Consider the following 15623-nt stretch of genomic DNA (forward strand, 5'->3'; position numbering starts at 1 on the left):
CCTTTAAGCACTTCAAAAGCATCTTTTTTCAAAAAGTCATTTTCTTCTTCTTATATAGCCATGCTATTGATATTATAAAAATTTGAAAACTTAATAGTATTTTTATAATGTAATATCCTAGTTATGTTTTACAAATCTATAGTTGGGCTGGAGATATGGGCCATTGGGGAAAGCCACTTACTAGCAAACCTTTTATCCTGAGTTCAGTCCTCAGGACAGACACACTGTGGAGGGAGAAAATTCTCAAAAGTTGTCCTCTGCTCTCCACACATGAGCTACACACACACACACACACACACACACACACACACACACACACACACACACACACACGAAGTGAAACTTTAAAATAAAGCCCAGGGTTATCCCCAAGATCCCTTTTTGCTTGAGACAGAGTTTCCTCTCTATGTAGCCCAGGCTGGCCTTGAACTTGTGATCTTCTTGTTTCAGCCTCCTCAGGGCTGGGATGACAGTTGTGCACACCACATGCAGCTCCAAGAGGCTGCAGATTGTCCTTTTTTTCCCATGTACAGAGATTTATAAAAAAAAAAAAATAGCCTGTTCCTACGAGCTGTCCACATTCTGTGTTTTTCTGATTGTTAGCTCATGGCATTATTAAGTTAATTTCTCTGTTCCCTGATATTGCCTGTGAAAGAGAATTGGGTAGGATACATGCATAGGACTTCTATAAGAACACTGGAGGTGTTTCTTGGGGGTCTGGGCTGCTCCTTCCAGGTGCCCATCCTGGAAGGCCAGTGCCCACAGATGAATGGGAATAATTCTCTTCTCATAAACTTCAGTTCCTCCTGGGTGTCTTCCCTAACATTTTAATGTCTATTTTGATGAGTTGCCTCAATTGCTGATTTCTTCAAAAGACAAAACACAAGTGTAGTATTCTGTTATTTCTTTCATATGTATCAACTAGAGTTCTTTTGCGTTAAAAATTAAAAAAAAAAATTCTTACCCTAAACCATTGGTTCTTAACCTTCCTAATGCTGCAGTGACCCTTTAATACAGTTCCTCCCGTTGTGGTGACCCCCAATCATAAAACTATTTCATGGCTACTCCATAACTGTAATTTTGTTACTGTTTTGAATTATAATGTAAATATCTGACACACAGGATATCCAATATGTCACCTCCTGTGAGGGTCTTGACCCACAGGTTGAGAACCCCTGCCCTAAGGCAATCTGAACTGCATGTATACAGACAGGATAGGCAAGTCTCTGATTCTTTGCTTAAATAATCAGCTTACAGTTTTATACACAGCCAGCATAAATGCTCATAAGTCCTGAAATTTTTCACTCTTTCATTGTCTTTATGAATGCATAGATTTTTCTATATTGATATTTGACCCTTGGAGTCCTTGATAACTTTCAACTTCCCAGATTCTCCCATCTGTAATCATGCTTCCACATGTTCTTGTCATGGCCTCCATAGCTTTGGGCAATTTCTGTTTTTCTTCATAACATAGTAGGACATCCTGTGTTTTACAGAACCAAGCCCAGAGCCAACCATTTCCCTAAAGACTCAAAGTTTCTTTCAGGGGCAAAAACATGAATATTTTCCTACAACTCTAAATTACTCATATTTGGACACTCCCTGAGTTGAACTTCATGGTCAGGTTGAAAATAGACATATCCCCAAGACCTAAAGCCCATTCATGCGCATTTGCTGACGTCATTTCAGTCAACAGAAGCGCCAGACGGACACTGCAGGGCTCCCAAAGAGATCTGAGTGCTCCCTCCCTTTCTATAATATTCCCGTTAAAGTCCTACAAGACCTTTTCATCCCCAGCTAACACAGTGAGCTGAGTAGAAGAGCAGAAATCTAATTGTACAGTCGGGTGCACGCAAACCTCAAGGCACCAAACGTGTTCTCTCACCGCCACAAAAGCAGGTCAGGCTTTAAAGAAACTTCACAAAGCCCGCCCCACAGCATCCTGCAAACGATAATGACAGTAGCTTAATTATGTTTCAGTTAAATAATTTAGAAGAAGTGTTCTGATCATAACTTTAATATTTTATTCCACATAAAACCGAACAACCAGAGGCCTAGTGTCTCAGCAAGGGCAAACATTTATTTATTCAGTCAATAAATATTTATGTGCCTGGAAATCTATGGAACCCATTCTTGGTTTTTATAGCTGTGAGATTTAAAATTAATTTCTAAAGTAGGCACTTGGGAGTTGGAGAGATGACTCAGCAGCTAAGAGCTCTCTTGCTGTGCAATCCTGAGGGTCAGGGTGTGGATTCTAGTGCCCAGGTCATAGGTCAGTAACCTGCAAATGCCTGTCACTCTAGCTTCAAGGGATCTGATGACCTCTTCTGCCCCACCCCCCACAGCTGATGACCTCGTCTGGCCTATACACTCACACACACACACACACACACACATCTGATGGCCTCTTCTGGCCTATACACTCACACACACACACACACATACACACATCTGATGGCCTCTTCTGGCCTATACACTCACACACACATACACACACACACACACACAAATATTCACAGACACTTACATAAACACACACACACACAATTTTTCAAGTTAAATAAAAAGTAACTAATTTAAAGTTTTAAATGAATAAAGTATGAGGCGTGCTCAAGCTGGATATGGTGGTGCATACCTACCTAAGTACCTGGGAGACAGAGACAAGAGGATCAGAGGTGGAGAAAAGAGATCATCATCTTCCTCAATCCAAGGAGTTCGAGGCAAGCATGGGCTACATGGAACTGTCTCCAGAAAGCGCAAGCTTGAGCGGGGAGGGGGTTGAAATGTAAATCGATTACAACCAGGCTGTTTCCACGCTGTCAAGGGTATAATGATGGTACCATGACATATACAGGCAACACAGAAAGAAGGAATTGCCCGATTTCCCAGACCACAAAGCCCGAAGTCCTCGGCCCTTTGTACGTGGTAGTCCCTTGCTCTTCACTGTGGTGTGGGTTCAGCTTTCAGGCCATAAATCTGTGTCACGTTCTTCTGGCTGCCAGCTGTCATCGTCGCTCTCCCGCAGCTCCTGCCACCTCGCTGTCCAACACGTCCTGCCGCAGAGTGAATGTGAGCCAGTTGTGTTTTCCTCCAGATGCCTGAAGGCCCTGGAGCCTTCCAGAAGGGAGACCTCTTCCCCCTTGACAAAGTTGCCTCTTTGTCAGCGAACACCTTGTCACCAGAGCTGTGACTTTTCACTGCTGTGTTTTTTTTTCAAGTGTCCCCCTGTAAACCCGCTTCTTCAACTTAAAAGGCATCTGTGGCTTTAAAGAACCCTGTTCCGGCCTATGTGAGTCCTCCGTTCCCTTTAAAGCCCTCTCCGACCATTTTGTGTGTTTCCAACCAAGTCCCTCACCTTCTGTCTGTCACATTCCTCATCTCCAGATGACCTGTGAGGGGAACAATGGCCCCAGTCCTTTCTCCCAGCGGGGCCTGCATCTGTCTTTTCTATTACTCTGCACTGGCAGAGACTCACTGAGGTCAAGTTCAGCCGACTTACATGGACACCATCCTTTGGTCCTGTTCAGCTGGCAGAGGCTCAAATAAAAGCAAGCTGAGAATTTAGAAACGTTAGGAGAAGAGACAGTAACGGAGGACTCGGAAACTGCCCGCTCCATCTTGACTTTTACCCAACAAAAGACAAGCTCTAAAACAGAACCGATGGGATCCATCAGAAATGAACTTAGCTCTTCATGTAAATTTGCCTAGAGATTCCTTCTGTTCCTGCTCATACCCTTGAAACCACGTAGCAAAAAGTCAAACAGCATGTGCCCCAGGTTCAAAGTCTCTCCATCTGAAGTCTCCCACTAATAAGCTTTGGGCTTTATGACTGAGGGCAGGCCACTCATCTTCTTGCTGTCTCTCTTTTCTTATCCATCAAATGTGGATGGTAGCAACATCTTGTTCATAAATAAATAAAAGGTCTCAGCATCTGGCACATTTTTAGTCCTCAATGACTGTTCCTTAGTTTGAGCCTTACCAAGCCAGTGCTTCGGAGTGGAATCTAGGAAACTGGATTTGCCTTTGGCGAATCTCCATCCTCCATCACTCACCTCCAGAAGTACAGGAGCCACTACAGATTTTACTCCTCACAGAGCGCCTGTAGGGACAGTTAAATCTCCAGTGCAATTCAGAAGAGACCGTAACTTCCAAATATCTCTCAAACACTTTCTTCAATTGAATACCTGTGAAGCTGCAAATCAGTCAAGCCCGGGCTGGTCATTCACGGTCTCTTGAGAGCTCCTTCAGTCACACGTTCTTTTGGCAAGAAAACCTCTCTTGTGGGTTTTCCCCCTCTGGAAGGGCACAGCTATTTGTGGTTTTAGAAATACAGACAAATGCTGGCGTGTATGAGCCATTCCCTTTTAACAAGATACTGCAGCCCACTACCCCTCGACCACAGACCTCTTGTCTCCGAGGCTTCCATTTAACAATGGTCATAGCTGATAGCTTGAATAAAAGCCAAATGCTTTCTGTCCTTATGTTTGTAGCAATAGTTATAATATTTTCATAAAAATTTATAAATGGGTCTCACTAAATGCAAAATTTTCTCCAAATTCCTTCACGTATATGGAATGCGGAAAGGAATCAGAGTTACCTTCCAAAAGTACTTTCATTTTCTGCTGTGAGAACTAGCCAGAGAAGTCTAAACCTATAAAAACATGTCTGAGACTTATTTTCTTGTAAATTATAATTAGATCCACATTTATAGTTCAATAGATCACGCTGGAAATTTCCCAGAAGCTTTTGGGGGAAAAATTAGGTAATAACATTAAATGATTGAGGCAAAATAGACTTTTGTAAAGCAGGCATTAATTAATTCCAGTTCCCATGTTAAAGCATGCATTTTGTGAACATATGATATGGAACCATATCCTTCCTGGCTACTTATAAGCGATAAATGGTAGATTCATTCATCAACTTGGCAACTCTTGTCTGGGTTACAGCAGAGCAAATAATAAAAGTTATTGCTTTAGAAGCCAATGGAGTTCTTATGAGAGCAATGTGTGTGTGTGTGTGTGTGTGTGTGTGTGTGTGTGTGTGTGTTCATGTGTATGTGTGGTGTGTGTGGTGTATGTGTGTGTGCATGTGTGTATGCATGTGTATGTGTGGTGTGTGTGCACATGTGTGTGTTCACGTGTATGTGTGGTGTGTGTGTATGTGTGTGTGCATGTGTGTATGCATGTGTATGTGTGGTGTGTGTGCACATGTGTGTGTTCACGTGTATGTGTGGTGTGTGTGTATGTGTGTGTGCATGTGTGTATGCATGTGTATGTGTGGTGTGTGTGCACATGTGTGTGTTCACGTGTATGTGTGGTGTGTGTGTATGTGTGTGTGCATGTGTGTATGAATGTGTATGTGTGGTGTGTGTGTGTGGTGTGCATATGTGTGTGGTGTGTCTCTGTAATCTTTTGGAAAGTGAGACAAAACTGCTTCAAACCTATTACCATCCATTTGATGAAATTTTCTAGCATCTATCTTTCCATTTGACAGGCTTTTGCCCTTAGATACTACAGTTTTACATTACAGAAAAAATGATCTTCCTCCTTTATTTTACTTTTTTGTGGGTGTGTGTGCTGAGCATGCATGTGACTGTCTGTGTTTGCATGTATGTAGGCTCATGCAGTGATGGGGGATGCAAGTGTACATTTGTATGTCAACAGAGGTCTTCCTTAATCACACTCCACATTGTTATTTTTGAGGCAAGGTCTCTCATCAAGCAGGGAGCACACCAGTTCTACTACTACTACCAATTCTACTAGACCAGTAGTCTAACAGCCAGCTTACTCCAGGATCTACTTACTGTCTTTGCCTCCCAAGTGCTGGGCTCACAGACAGCTGCCGTGTTTGATGATTTCTACGTGGCTACTGGGGATTCAAACTCTGGTCCTCCTCTGTAAGTGCAGGCCCAAATGATAGCCACTCAACACAGCCATCATTCTTGTTGTCACTGATGGTATGGGGGGGCAGTTTGGACTTTTGTAACCTGAGAAATTTTCTTTTTAATAGTGGCTGGGAAACATGGAATCTCTTCTGTAATATGTTATTCTGAGGCTGGGAACAGAGCACTGAATTCAATGGAACTAAGCTCAGTCTCCAAATCACACTAGAAGTCTCAACCTTCTCCATTCAATCCAGCCTTCTTTCAGTTCCTCCAAGGAGGCAGTGATCCTCTTCCTCCTGTTCCACACTCTCCATCTGGGCCTTGTAGCACGAATCTTAAAAGTTCTCATTCTTATTGGGGTGAATGATGGAAGATCAGAGAAGCAGAACAAGCCACTAGCCAATTCCTCAGCTGATCCTGTTTCCTCAGACTGGAAGCTTCTGAGTCCTCATCCAGAATGAATCTTAGCTGAACTGCTGCTAAAAGCCTAAAAGCTTTACCAGCTCTAGTTCCTGGGCCTCACGCCTTATATACCCTTCTGCCATCACTTCCTGGGATTAAAGGTGTGAGTCACCGTGCCTGGCTCTTTCCAGTGTGGCTTTGAGCTCACAGAGATCCAGTTGGATCTCTGCCTCTGGAATGCTAGGATTAAAGGTGTGTGTGCTACCATTGCCTAACCTCTATGTTTAATATTATGGCTGTTCTGTTCTCTGACCCCCAGATAAGTTTATTGGGGTGCACAATATATCAACCACAGGCCTTCACACTTTCCACGGCTCCCCAGCTCCTCATCCAACTCCTCTTTCTCCTGCTATCAGCCTTCACGTCATGTCTTCAGAGCAGTCTGCTTATCCTTGTAGACAAGGTTAGCCCCACTGTCTCACACTGGCTTGTCTTTGTAGTTATCACCAGGGTTGCAGAGCATTTGTTCCACAGATAGACTATAAGCTGAGGAGACACGTTTTTGTTTGGTTGGTTTTTGTTTTTGTTTTTCCAAGACAGGGTTTCTCTGTGTATCCCTGGCTATCCTGTAACTCAATCTGTAGACCAGGCTGGCCTCGAACTCATGGAGATCTGCCTGTCCCTGCCTCCCGAGTGTTGGAATCAAAGGCATGCACCACCACTGCCTGACTGAGGAGAGAACTTTTAGATCAGTGCTTTGCACATCCCCTGTGCTGAATGTGGATATAACTTTGGATTTTTAGATTTCTTTATTTAATTTGGAGTAAGTATCTATAGAGGTCACAAGCAAGAAAGAAGTGGAGCTTGGGAGTTAAAGGAGGTGAAGCTTTAAGGGTAAGGACAGTATAATATGTGTGATATGAAAGTAGAGAGGAGAAATGATAGGCATAGAAAGGTTTAAACATGAATAGGGGTACAGGAATTGGGGAAGAATGGGGGGGTGGTTAACCAAAACTAAAGATGTGTGACAAGCCTAAATGAAACCCACTGCTTTATAAGCCAACTAAAGTATATAATTAAGAAAAACGATAATTTGAATGGAAATACTCTACACAAGTGGATAATGCTGCCCCCAGATGTCATAGTGTCAGTATGGAGATACCTTCCAATGAGTTGTTGGCTAGGGAGGCTCGGGAGACTCCCCAAATAATACAAGCTGTTACCAGGGCTCTTGGTTGCCTGCCAGAACTCAGTGGTAAGATCCAATTGCTGAAGACTCTGGTTACAGAACACAGAAATCAACCGAGACCTGAGCTGGAAGCCCCCTCCTTACAAACTAGCATTCGTGGAGCTGAGAGGCACTGGGCAGACTGCCAAGGGAGAGAAGTGACCATGGTCTTATCTGCCTGTGGAGCCTGCGTGTGTTAGTGACTTTTTACATCACTGTGATCAAAATTCCTGACAGACGTAACTTAGTGGAAACGCAGTCATTTGGCCCGGGGTTTCAGAAGGCTCATTCGTCGTGCAGAGGAAGATATGCATGGCAACTTAGTTCATGGTGACGTAAGCTTATGGTGGGGGCCGCTCACATGACACGCCAAGAAGCAGGAAGCAGGGGTTGAATGTACCCTTCAATGTCCACCCCCCACTGACCTTCCTTCTCCAATTAGGGCCACACTTCCAAAGTTCCCTCCCCAAATCGTATCACAACTAGGAATAAGCATTTACAACTCTAGCCTGTCAGAGCACTTTGGATTTAAAGTTTAACAGCCAGGACGACTTGATCAGCCATCACAGGGTAATACAACTGTCTTTTATGCACAACTACACACCTGTATCTTCTCTGTGTCCCCAACTCCACTGGGCCCTACTCATTCCTTAGCAGCACTCTGTTGTCTTTGAGCTCCAGGGTGTCCACCTTAGTAGAATTAGAATGACTGCTACCATGGAAGAGCCCTTGGGTCCCTGCTTAGCAGTGCTTAAGGCAGCACCTCTAGCCCCCCAGTGATTAACCCCAGTGACACCTCTCAGGCATTCCCCATTCATCATTCAATAGCATGCACAATCCTTTGAGCCTCAACTTGCTCATTAGGATAACTGCTCTTTGATGCACATGAGATGTTAACAGGAACAGGTGCAATTACCCAGCTTTGCAATAGGAAGGCATATTTATTGATACTGTGATTAGGAAGTCACTAAATATAGATGTGGTAATCTTAGTTCCAGCACAGCCAGATGATCGAAAGACACCTTTTCCAGAAGGCCAGGCCGAGTGAAGTCACATGATGCCATCATGCTCACAGGGGTCTTAGTCTAGGCACGGGTATAAGGTAGGGTCTTCATGAGAGGCCTTACCAAAGAATACTGAGAGCCAGAGGCAGAGGTTCTGGAGATGCCGGTGGCAACAATTAAGAGGGCATATGGAAGGGGAAACAGCAGATCTCTTACCTCCCCCAGCCTATTTGACTAAGAAACGGTGCCTTCTTATCATCTGGCTTGGCTGGAAATAAGCCCAAGATTACCACATCTATACTTGTAGTACCAGAGCAACAGCTGGGAAAAATTCCTGCTGTAGTCACGCCCACAGCCCACTTGTAAAGCCCATGTCTCAAGACCGCCCTGAGCAAGACCACCACAGAGCCGATATCCGATGCAAGCACACAGGGGTTTATTGATAGCAAACCAAGTCCAGGCTTGGTCCGTGTCCAACACTCCGACACAGCCGGTGGAGGGGGATGGCCCTGAACTCTCAGGGTGAGGGGTTTTCTAAAAGGAAAAACCGAAAGCAGGGTGGTACAAGCCTTGGTGTCATATGATTGAGTGAGGGTGTGTAACCTTTGAATTTACTATTTGGGGGTTACAGTTATCATTCTTGGGCAAGCCTGGACAAGTCCCAGGCTTTGTTCTTGAGCTGCCATGGAGGCTGGCTGGCCTCGCAGTTCACATTGAGCCATGCAAGTAGCTCTAAGTTGGTGAGGGGTCCCAGACAGTAAACAACTGGCTGAACCTTGAGCAGTCAGAGTACAAGTTTGTGCAGAAAGGGAGCCACTGCAAGGACTATGTCTTTTGTTCACGGCCCTCCCAGAAACTGCTTGCTTAAGTCTCAGGAAACTGAAACTGAGGCCTGATCTCTGGGAGAAGACTGAGCAGCCTGTTATGGCGTCTGCTTGGTCCTTTCACACTCAGTTCCATCTCCCCATGGAATCCAGTCCCCACAATGCCTCTCAATAAACTGACTGGCATTGTTTCTCCCCGAAGCCATCTCCTTCTCTGTTAGATTATTAAACAAGTCTGGTTCTGGCAGTGTCTCCCCATAGCCAACAGAAACCGCCCACAGAAGTTTCGTCAGGGAGAAGCACTTACATTAACACAGCAGTGATGTGCCTGTCTTTGTTGGCGTTCTACTGCTGTGAGAAACACCAGGACCAAAAGCAACTGGAGGAGGAAGGACTTATATCACCTTCCACTTCTAGGTAACAGTCCATTACCGAGGGAAGCCCAGGCAGGCGCTCGCTCGGAGGCAGGAAGTGGAGCAGAAACCATGGAGGAGTGCTGCTTCCTGATTTGCCCCCCATGGCTTGCTCAGCTACTTTTCTTATGAACCCCAGGCCCATCTGCCCACAGTAGGCAGGCCCTCCTACACTAAGAAAATGCCTCACAGCCATGCTCACAGGCCAATCTGATGGAGGCAATTCTTTAGATGAGTTTCCCCGCCTCTGGGGTGACTTGAATTTATATCAGATTAAAGTACTTATCTGGAGTTGCAGCTCTAAACGACAGGTTCCAAACTAAAATTTGTTTAAGAGGGGTTGAGGGGGAGGTAAATAAGTCCAGAACCAGCAAGGTCAAATCAGTACAGCTGGAGCCAGTTGGGAAATGAGGTCTGTGGTGGTCTGAATAAAAATGGACCCCGAAGGCCCACAGGGAGGTGTGGCACTATTAGAAGTGGCCTTGTTAGAGTGGGTGTGGCCTTGTTGGAGAAGTATGTCACAGGGCGTGGACTTTGAGGTTTCAGATGGTCAAGTCAGTCCCAGAGTTACACTCTCTTCCTGCTGCCTTCAGATCTGTATGGAGAACTCTCAGGCACTTTCTCCAGCGCCACGTCTGCCTGCATGCCACCATGCTTCCTGCCATGATGAAAATGGACTAAATATCTGAACTGTAAGCCCACTCCAGTGAAATGCTTTCCTTTATAAGAGTTGCTGTGGTCATGGTGTCCCTTCACAGCAGTAGAAACCCTAACTAAGGCAAGGTCAGTAGACATCTTTCTCCTCTCCAATTCTCTCGGTGGAATTCAGTCTCAGGTGGGCTCTCTCTGGAGGATAGATAGAAGCAGAATCATTCTGTCTTATCGGCTTAGCCATTGTAGCCGGAAGGAGCTGCTGCTTCTCACTGGCACCAGCAGGAATCCCAGGCTTGAGCGTTGTTACTCTGGCTGAGATTGGGTGCCCATCTCTGAGCTAATCCATGGGAATGGAAGGATGGGAACTGTTAACTGGCTGAACCTAGATCACAGAGCCAAGAAACAGGGCCAGCTCCACACTGAGAGTTAGGAAGTGTTAAGAACCCCAAAGAAAAGCCAGTTGCTCTGCTGTGAGAGCAGGGAGGGAATCCCAACACAACTTGCCTAGTCCAGAATCGGCCAGTCTCTTTGCTTTCTGGAGCGAGTCAGTCTCCTGTCTCATAATATCAGGTAATATGCTGCTGCTAACTGGTTACCACAGAACAACAGTAATAGTAACCCAGCCCTTTGACGGTGATTTCTATGTGGTGTCTACAAGTTTTCACTCAATGCCCCTCGGAACTCGATAGGTAGGTGATGTTACAATCAACTCCATAGGTAAAGAAACTGGAGCAGTGGAGAGCAGCTTGCAAGCTCGCATAACCAGTAAGTGGTGGACACAGACCCAAACTCAGTAGCGTTGCTTGATTTTCTTGTCAGACTATCTCTGGATTGCCAGCCCCCAAATAAGACATGGAGACTTATTAATTATGAATGCTTGGCCTTTAGGTGAGGCTTCTCCTCCAATTAGCTCTTGTAACTTAGTTAACCCATATTTTTAATCTATGTTCTGCCACGTGGCTCAGTTACCTCTCCTCTGTACCATATGTCTGGCCTGGTCCAAGTCTCACTGGCATCTCTCAGCCTTTCTTCTTCCCAGAGTTCTCTCTCTCCCTAGAATTCCCACCCAGTCTCTCCTGCCTACCTATTGGCCATTTAGCTCTTTACTAAACCAGTCACAGGGACACATCTTCACATGGTGTAAACAGATGTTCCACAACACAGTAGGCTAACCCCACATGCAAATGAGTCACCTTCTAGCTGTCCTTGCCTCTTGTTTGGTTTTATACTAGACAGTTTAAAGCGCGGCCTCCAAAGTACCAGTGATGACTGAGAAGAATTTCCCCTGGTTTACCTATGTTAAGTAGAGCTTGTTAAGAGGCCACTGAGTTGGACAAGATTTGTATACTGGACCCGAGAGACCAAGAGAGTAAAGTCAGCAGCAGAGCTTTAGCGAATCACTCAAGGCTCAATACCCAATTAGCCTGTAGCAATCACACCAGCTCGGGGCTTTACCTCCCTCTTTCTGTAAATTCCAGCAGGCGATGTTTTTCAGAGCCTCATCTGCTTCTGGAAGCTTCCTGATGCACAGGTCATTTTAATTTGGCTTTGTTGTGTTTTTCTGAATTTGGAGCAACTCTATTTGATATTAGCGCTCCAGTGAATTTTCCCGTTTAACACACAGAATCCTGCCTAATCTCAAAGCTCAGTGACTCTGTGCTGAATAACAGTGGTTAGAACTTTCTGAAATACTGATGCTGATTTGTTTAAAAAACTTGATCAAAACCACCATGGAGAAGTGGGATGATGGCTGTGGGTAAAGTGCCTGCTATGTAGACATGAAGACTAGGTTCAAATCCCAAGCACCCAGGTAGACCTTGCTTGAGAAAATAGGGTGGAAAGCAATAGAAAAAGACGCCCAAAGTGGATCTCTGGCCACACACACACACGCACGCACGCACGCACGCACGCACACGCACACGCACACACACACGCACGCACGCACGCACGCAGTAGGAGGGGGAATGTGGAAATGGGGACTGTCTGAAAAGTGACCTCCTTGGTAAAAGCATTTCTCAACATAGGACACTTACACAAATGTTGTCATACCTGTGTACTACCCTGATTGTTATTACCTGGTCTTTTACTTTTGTTTGGAGTCAAGGATTAGTCTCTAGCTAACCAGGCTAAGCATTCACTCTATCACTGATGTATACCCATTCCCCAATGTTTAAATTTAATTTTATATTTAATTGATTCAACTTTTACCTGACTCTGCAGCCATAGATTTGATGTTTTACTGATATTGTTCCTAAGCAATATTAAAAACAAGACACCTAGCAGCCATGGTGTAGTGGTGAGTATCTGTATTCCTTGCACCTTGGTGGTAGAGGCAGAAGGATCAGAACTCCAAAGTCGTCTACCACTACAAAATGAGTTCAAGGCCCTGTCTCAAAACTACCTGGGAAATGCAGATAAACCACTGTGGACTACCAGGACTTTGCCAGAGCATGGAAGGCTGTAAAGACCGACTACAGAACAACTCAATCCCCCTGCGCTATTGGCAGCATTAAAACCGATGCAGCCATGTGAAGAACAGTTCTGTATGAGCCTTTTAAAAAATTAAAATCCATCTATTCTATGAACCTGCAATTACAATCCTACTCTAAGTGTGAATTTTTTTAATTCAGGGATTTAGATGAGAATGTTCACAGTAATTATATTCACAATAGCCAAAGAAACTGGGAAAAGATTAAAAAAATAAGTTATGAAAACCACGATCTGGTTGTACAATGGGATGTCATCCAGCCACAAAAATGGAATGAATTGCTGGTGTACAGAACCGGGATACATAAAAGGAGGCAGCCTGAATGAAAACCCCATGGAGTACTTAGCTTAAGATCCTATTTACTAGAAGTTGTATAGTAGATAATTCATCGAAAGTGGATGTGGTGATTTGAATGAAAATGGCCCCCAGAGGCTCCTCAGGAGTGGCACTATTAGGAGGTGTGACCTTGTTGAAGTAAGTGTGGTCTTGTAGGAGGAAGTGTGTCACTGGGGGTGGGCTTGGAGGTGTCAGATGCTCAAGCCAGGTGCAGTATTTCTCCTGTTGCTGTCTGCTCGGGATGTAGAATTCTCAGCTCCTTCTCCAGCACCACGTCTGCCTGCACACTGCCACGTCCTGCCGTGACGATAATGGACTAAACCTCTGAACCTATAAGTCAGTCCCAATGAAATGTTTTCCTTTGTAAGAGTTGCTGTGGTCATAGTGTCTCTTCACAGCAACAGAAACCCTAACTAAGACAGTGGGAAAAATCACGAGAGTGGACAGGTCGGGGCAGGGGTTCAGAGGAGGCAAAAGAATTTTCTGAGTTGATAATAATATTCTACATGTTAATAGGAGTGTAGGAGCATGGGTGTATATATCCATTTTATCGAACACAAATGGTGTAAGAAACAAATGAAGCAAGTATTGAACTCTCTTACTAATGGTCTGCAACTGAAATATTTGGGGCAAAGGTACCACTGTCTCCAACTTAACATGAAATACATTAAGACTGAGATTGTTGGTAACTGGATCAAAGGACTGAAAGGTTGGAGATGTGATGAACACATATAATAAGATGTTAATGGTGGAGTCTAAGTGGTTTTATGGGTGTTCACTGTAAAAGTTTTTTCGACTTAGTGGTACTTGAAAATATTTTCATGGCAAAATGTAGAATAAAAAAAAAGCACCTGAGCCGGGCAGTGGTGGTGCACGCCTTTAATCCCAGCACTCGGGAGGCAGAGCCAGGCGGATCTCTGTGAGTTCGAGGCCAGCCTGAGCTACAGAGTGAGTTCGAGGCCAGCCTGAGCTACAAAGCTACACAGAGAAACCCTGTCTCGAAAAACAAACAAACAAAAGAACCTGATCATTAAAATAAGCTGTTCGTATCCAGAAGTGATGGTGAGTTTTAAATGTCAACTTGCTCCAATCTAGAATCACCTAGAAAGAGCCTCAATGGAGTAATTGTCTTTGTCAGGTTGGCCTGTGGGCATATCTGTGGAAGACTGTCTTGATCGTCAGTTGATATGGAAGGGCCTGGTTCACTGTAGGTGGCATTGTTCGCCGCCTGGTAATCCTGAACTACACAAGAAAGCTGGTCGAGCATGACTCTGCCTGCCAGCCAGCCAGCAGCAGCGTCCCCATGGATCCTGTCATGTTTCTTTGGCTGTGAAGTGAATTCTGTGGCTGGAGGTAAGGCTGTATGGAAAAGCCAGCCGGCCTGCCTCCAGGTTCTCACCTTGAGCTCCTATCTCGAGGTCCCTCAATGATGGAATGTGACTTGGAATTGTAAGGCAAATAAACACTTTCCTTCGCTGTAGTCAGAGTGACTTACCACAGCAACCGCACAAAAGCAGGACACAGGCATGGTCCTAATCCTAGCCTCTAATCCTAGCAGCTGAGGCAGGAGGATGATAATATTGAGGTGCACATAATGAGATCCTGTTTCAAACAAACAGAAAGCAAATGGACACTCTACTCCTAGACTGACACAAACTCACCACCTACAAGAGCTGCTCGAGGGGACACAAGCTTCTCTTGAAGTCTAGACTTGCAAGAGAATTCGATCCAGCTCTTTTAGTCCATAAAGCTAAAAGGAAAATTTATGGTTTAGGTTCACATCTATCTCTCAACTTTTCATGTCAAGAAAGTCTACTTTTCTTCTAACTCCAAAGTGTTCTGAAACGAAGAAGTGGCTGGGATTTGTGAATGAGCTCGCCCCCTCAGGAAAGCCGCTCTTCTTAGGAGTCTCAGTCGCTGCACAAATATGTCTCCAACTTATCGGCAGGGTAGGAAAGCGTCAGAGCTGATCACTGCAGGATTCCTGTGGGCACTGCTGGGTAAAGCATCGTCAGAGATGCCCATCAAGTCCAGCAAGAACGGCTCAACTAGAGTTTGCAGTATTTGCCTCTAATGATAATTCAAATCAATAGTAATTTGGACCAAAATGTTTTTTCTGACAAATCAATGACTGCCATTCACAAAATTTAAATAATCCATAATGAGAGCAAACAGAAATCTGAAAACAGCAAAGCAAGCAATAGGAAAACAAATTAGACTAGGAGACTTGGAGCATGGGCCAAATAAAATAGAAAAATAAAACAGCAGTAGCAATTACTGTCTTGGCCAAAAAACCAAAATGTCCTAGAGATGAAACTCAGCAGTCAGGAAGACTTTGAATAGCTATCCGCATCAGTGGAGTCTGTGGGAGACAAGGGAAAATGTCACGT

This window comes from Peromyscus californicus, unplaced genomic scaffold (genome assembly GCF_007827085.1).
Source record: "Peromyscus californicus insignis strain IS unplaced genomic scaffold, ASM782708v3 Scaffold_9__1_contigs__length_137607984, whole genome shotgun sequence".
Lineage (NCBI taxonomy): Eukaryota > Metazoa > Chordata > Mammalia > Rodentia > Cricetidae > Peromyscus > Peromyscus californicus.